Here is a 7,005-nt window from a genome sequence, read left to right on the forward strand (position 1 = left end):
AGCAAATACCCATCACATACATGGAGTTGTAGCAAAAATAATATTTATAATTGAGTTCACAAATAATAATATGTTGACAAGTTTACAAATATGATAGCTAAAACAACATAGCTTTAAAATGGTTACAATAACACAAGCTTCAAATACACTGCTAGCATAAGTAACATCCTCCAACAATAGCATATAGATGATAAATAAATATAGAGTCACCGAGGTCACCGGTGGTTAGCCACCATACTCAGCAGGCCAAGAACTTCACCTACAACATGGTGGAATAAACCCTGAGTACTCGAATGTACTCAGCTAGACTTACCCGATGGGAGAGAAATAAAAAGACTCTCAAGAATATGCAAGGCTTATTTAGTGGAGCTAGATGGATAGCATAACTTTGCAAAAAGTGCATTACTACCATAAGTCCTCACTTTCAATATTTTAGTCAATATCTTAGCATCAAGTTTAGTGAAGCTTATTATGATTATCTTTGCACCTATTCTAGAGCAATCACTTGATTAATAAGCATCACAATAGTAACCATATCTGGTTTGTAACATCCCGGTCCAGGGCTTAACAGGATTAATAGGATACTCATGCCAATAAGTTGCAACTTCTTTTCCGGAAGCCCATCTACAAATAACTCCGAGGTTAAGCGTGCTTGGCCTGGAGCGATGGGTGACCGACCGGGAAATTCTTCCCGGGTGCGCACGAGTGAGGACAAAGTGCGCAGAAAAGACCTGTGTTGGTCTGTGAGGGCAGTCTATATCCTAGAGAAGCTGTCAGATGTAAGCGGGCCCGGCCTCGGAGAGGCGGGATGTTACAGAATGGTATCAGAGCCGACTCTCGTGGTTTCACGGGCGCGTGTGTCGCAGTTGCGCAGGCATGGTGCGCATGGCTGGTGTGGATCCGGCGTGGTCACACAGCATGGCACATGCGCTGGCTCTAGACACACGGACATGGCCAAGAGAGGACGCTCCTGGCTTGGGATTGATCAACGAGGACGTCGATCTCTTAAGGGGGTGAGGATGTAACATCCCGGTCCAGGGCTTAACAGGATTAATAGGATACTCATACCAATAAGTTGCAACTTTTTTTCCGGAAGCCCATCTGCAAATAACTCCGAGGTTAAGCGTGCTTGGCCTAGAGCGATGGGTGACCGATCGGGAAGTTCTTTCTGGGTGCGCACGAGTGAGGACAAAGTGCGCAGAAAAGACCTGTGTTGGTCTGTGAGGGCAGTCTATATCCTAGAGAAGCTGCCAGATGTAAGCGGGCCTGGCCTCGGAGAGGTGGGACGTCCCTCACAGACCAACACAGGTCTTTTCTGCGCACTTTGTCCTCACTCATGCGCACCCGGGAAGAACTTCCCGGTCGGTCACCCATCGCTCCAGGCCAAGCACGCTTAACCTCGGAGTTATTTGCAGATGGGCTTCCGGAAAAGAAGTTGCAACTTATTGGTATGAGTATCATATTAATCCTGTTAAGCCCTTGGCCGGGATGTTACATCCTCACCCCCTTAAGAGATCGATGTCCTCGTCGATCAATCCCAAGCCAGGAGCGTCCTCTCTTGGCCACGTCCATGTGTCCAGAGCCAGCGCATGTACCATGCTGTGTGACCACGCCGGATCCACACCAGCCATGCGCACCATGCCTGCGCAACTGCGACACACGCGCCCGTGAAACCGCGAGAGTCGGCTCTGATACCATTCTGTAACGTCCCGCCTCTCCGAGGCCGGGCCTGCTTACATCTGACAGCTTCTCTAGGATATAGACTGCCCTCACAGACCAACACAGGTCTTTTCTGCGCACTTTGTCCTCACTCGTGCACACCCGGGAAGAATTTCCCGGTCGGTCACCCATCGCTCCAGGCCAAGCACGCTTAACCTCGGAGTTATTTGTAGATGGGCTTCCGGAAAAGAAGTTGCAACTTATTGGTATGAGTATCCTATTAATCCTGTTAAGCCCTGGACCGGGATGTTACATCCTCACCCCCTTAAGAGATCGACGTCCTCGTCGATTAATCCCAAGCCAGGAGCGTCCTCTCTTGGCCACATTCGTGTGTTCAGAGCCAGCGCATGTGCCATGCTGTGTGACCACGCCGGATCCACACCAGCCATGCGCACCATGCCTGTGCAACTACGACACACGTGCCCGTGAAACCGCGAGAGTCGGCTCTGATACCATTCTGTAACGTCCCGCCTCTCCGAGGCCGGGCCTGCTTACATCTGACAGCTTCTCTAGGATATAGACTGCCCTCACAGACCAACACAGGTCTTTTCTGCGCACTTTGTCCTCACTCGTGCGCACCCAGGAAGAATTTCCCGGTCGGTCACCCATCGCTCCAGGCCAAGCACGCTTAACCTCGGAGTTATTTGTAGATGGGCTTCCGGAAAAGAAGTTGCAACTTATTGGTATGAGTATCCTATTAATCCTGTTAAGCCCTGGACCGGGTTGTTACATGGTTTATCATATAATTATCATAACCATCATGTTCCATCTAGTGTTACTACTATGAGGGGGCTCAGTCAAGTTTCATACTATCTGGGAGAGATGGCGATTCGAATTAATTACAACCAGCTGGGCAGAAATCCTAACACAAATGCACACTTCCCCTGTCAGGTCACATCGGGTCACCTTTGGTACAACTCAGGACTCAACTTTGTAGGTTCGATCAGCGCCGCACCCTCATGGACTGACCAGCTACCAAGATGCTTAGGCCTAGCCTGCCCTTCGTCTCATATGGGTCCCTACACATCCTTACTACCTCTAGTGTGCGCACTTGGATAAAATGACTCATGGCCTGAGTTGAGCTACTCGACTTCACGGTCGAAATGAGTTATCCAACCAGCTAAGTGATAGGATGTGTTCAAAATGACATGAGGGCCCACAATGATGCGGTCCTTAACCGACATAGATGGGATAAATAAGCAAACAAGACCTTCATATCCTGCTGCCTCTCAATCACCAGATCCCATCCAATCTCCATTTATTCATCACCACATGGTTATTTTCCACGATAGCAAATATAGCTAACCATGACTAGGTATCCACCTATATTGCAGGTGACAAGAAATCACCCACTTCTACCAGTCTAAGCATGGCTAAGCATAGAACATCCTACTCACACTAGTAAGGGTTCAGGTATTTATATATAGTGGGCATGATAGGAAACATGCACCAATGGTTTCATTCAACTCCTATCACATGTTGTAGTATACAAAAGTTATACTTATGTGCATTTGTAAAAAGAGAGGGTAGGAGACTTAGAATGCTCTAGGATTGTCTAGGATCTAACACTAGGTCAGTATTTGTTAGGTGACACTGGCTTGGCGAGCATCTACAGTTCAAGCATGAACTCTCAGGGTCCTTCCATCTTCTAGATCCGTCCACCAACACACCATCTTCGAGACTTATCCACCAACACCGTCTTCTAGTTTGACTCCAACATCATGTCCTTCCACCCTTCACATGGTTCATCTAGTGTACCTAAATGAGATGCACAATGCATCACGTAAAAGCATTCAAAATAAGCTCAAGGTTACACAAGAAGGCATAGCACCTAGAGTTGTTTAACTAAACATCACAGAATCTACTATAGAAAGATAGCAAGCACATCAAGTATGGCACACAAGTTAACTTAAGTTTAGCTATTACAAGCATTCATCAATCAAGAATTAACTAAACATGTTTAGCCAAAACAAGAGCAAGCTAAGGCAATTAGCTTAGCACATGCCTAGAATCTAGACAGCAACATAGAAGGCACTTGTTTCAACCATAACTAGAGTTATAGGCATCAAACAAAGGGATCCTAGACTTTATAAAATCTTAGGAAGTTGTCTACAACTTTGTTATTTACACCTAGAGCTGATTCAAAGGTTAACAAGGTTGAAAAACACTAACAAGCAGATCTACACAAACTAGGACAGAAAACTGACATGAACTTCAAAAATGCATAACTGGAGTTTTAATCATCTAACAAACATGATTCTTAACTTTATGGAAATACTATTAAGTTATCTATAACTTTCTTATTATCATCTTAAAACGGTTCTATAGCTAACAAGGCTAAACAACACCAAGAAGGCATCTCTGTCTAGATTTGGACAGAACCTGCCATTCCACTTTGAATAGCTATAACCGGAGTTCTAGACGGAAAAGGGTGTTCTTAGATATTTTTGAAAGCTTAATAGAATCACTACAACTCTTCTATTATCACAAATACATGATTCCATGTTTAAGTAAGCCAAACAATATAATTGTTCAGATCTGTTCAGAGGACATGCAAAACCTGATAGCAAACTTCTAAAATCTATAACTCCTAAACCATCTTGCCTAAAATCATAAATTTTTAGGATAATCAAGATAAGGAAATTACCTACAACTTTGGTATTCACCACATTTATTGGAAACATCATTTGCATCACAAAAATATCACCACCACAGAAACTGTACATGCAGCCATTTTCAGCACATAAGCAAAGTGATGCTTTACTTGATTCTTTAACAAGATCATGCATGTACAACTCATTGCATGGATCATAAACTACTTATAAACCTGGTTAATTAACATTAGTCATAGCTAACATGAAAACACATCAACACATTTAAAAAGGAGCTAGAGCAATGGGTTGCAACTTGCATAAGCACATAGTCATTTGTTGATATACCAATCAAGAGAGCACCTAAACAAGCCATTCCAAGGATCAACCAACTGACCTTGCTCAGCAACATTCCACTCAGCAAACAAGTATTACAATCATCACAAGAAACACATATAAGCTTATCTACTATTAAGCTTTCATTAGCATTTCTATATATAAAAACCTTTATATTAATTATTGGTGATGTTGCCAACATCTCATTTGGATCTAAAAGTTTATGAGAGATAGATGATGACAAAATATGATTACTATACAAATCTTACATGCTCAGGTTTTATATATTAATCATTACAAAAAAAGACAAAATGCTATTGCAAGAAAACATGTGTGAGCAAGATAAATCTAAAACACACTATTTTCTGCAAACACATAGCCATAATATGTATTAACATGACACAACAACATCATACCAATGTAATGGAACAAAATTTTCAATTTTTATAGCTTCATAAAAATTATAACTTATTTAAAACCATTTTATCAAGCACTGAACAAGTTCCATCAATAAATCTATCATACTGCATCCAATGAACCTAAAATTTTTACCACAGCACACATATAGCATCAGTAGCCTACCATAAAAATTTCACCGCAATTGGAGCAGAACTCCATATATGAATTTATTCCTAGAAAACCCTAATTTGCACTAATAAATAAAAACAGCAGAAACTTGCTACTAACACATATCGTATTATGACTCTACTGCATAGATCTACTCACAAGAATTCCAAAACGTCTTCATTTGCTATGTTACGATTTTTTCTATGATTTACTATGATTTTCCAAAGTTTCAGCCGATTAAATGCAATAAAGGAAAAAACACATTTGCATCAAGAACCCTGCAGATCTCACAAATCATTTAATCCCACAAATGTAAATCCTTTGTCTCTTGGTGTTTTGCATCAGGACCCAGTGAAAAGTTTCTATATCCATTTTCACCCTTCTTCATCTTCCTCAACACAGAACAAAGCAGAGTCGATCGGTGAGGCTGGAACCCGGCGAGGTGACCACCAACGACAGAGTGTAAGTGGCAATGCAACCCGGCCAGTGATGGTCTATAGGTTGCCAGCCATGGAGGTAGATGACATGTAGCGGTAGCGGCTCTAGCGTCCTGAGTTGTAGGCGGCTGCACGACTGAGAAGGCGGCAAAGGGGAGGCAGCGAGGAGCTGGGAGGTTGAGTGTGAGGCTAGCTAGGATGGAGGAGGCTTGGAGGATGAGTGAGGTCAATGGCTGCAGAGCTCCACTGCTTGGGCATGGCGAGCTGAGAGAGCGAGAGGGGGGAAGGGAGAGCAGAATGGAGAGTAGGGAGGTGATCGCTCAGGCTTTTCCCATCTCCACGTGGCCCGAGCGTAGGCGAGGTGGCAAGCATGCAGGCGAGTGCGCAAGGCACGCGACATCTAGCAACTACGTGATGTCAGCCATGACCGGTTCCCTGCTAATCTGAAAAGCCAAGTGAACGACTAAAACTACTAACTTTCCCATCCTCTATCTCCCGATCCGGTTGTCCATTGATTTCGGCGCAAGAGACAAAACTATAGATCTTCATGAGGTGAACAAGATTTCTTTAAGGATCTAGAGCTTACTTGGCCTAGATTGTAAGATATGGAGCTCCAAAGGAGGGTACCCAAAATTGAATCCTGAGTCCTAGTTCCAAGCTGACTGAAACTGCGTCCTTCTTCCCCTTCTAACTCCTAAACCATGGAGTCTTAGATTAAGGCACTGTGGTAAACTTTGTAGGGCTACATGACTACTACAAGTTTTCTTAGAAGAGTTTGATCTAACTTGGGCTAGTTTGAGAGAACCAGCGCTCCATAGAGGGGTACATGAAACTGAATCCCAGACTTAGAACATTCAGGCATTGGCAACAAGTTTAGTGCATCTAGCTGTTTTGGGAGCTGATTCTGAAGGTCCAAATTAGATCCAAACTTGATGAAACTTATTTTGTTGCCATCTCCATAGATAGTACTTCAACTCATATTAAGGAATCCAATTGAGCTGCCATATGAATTTGGAAGATAAAATATTGCAAACTTGGCGCAATCCTGCTGTCAATTGAGGACTTTGAAATATTTTGGGCCTGACAAAACAGCAGCAGATTCAAAATTTGAGCCTCTATTTGACCTACTCCCAAGATGATTTAGGGCTGGGTCCAAAAACAAAGTTTTCTATGCATAACTTAAACTTCAACTTCTGTTAAAGGTCAAACTTCACCACAGGTATAGAAACTATTGTTTTACCTAGGTCAAAGGAGGGTCACGATAAACCCTAAATTAGAGTTTTAGACCGATTGAGGCATTTTCTTGGCACTTGATCAACATGAACCCTTCATAACTTTTATTCATGAGTTGAATT

Source organism: Miscanthus floridulus, chromosome 4 (genome assembly GCF_019320115.1).
Source record: "Miscanthus floridulus cultivar M001 chromosome 4, ASM1932011v1, whole genome shotgun sequence".
Taxonomy (NCBI): domain Eukaryota; kingdom Viridiplantae; phylum Streptophyta; class Magnoliopsida; order Poales; family Poaceae; genus Miscanthus; species Miscanthus floridulus.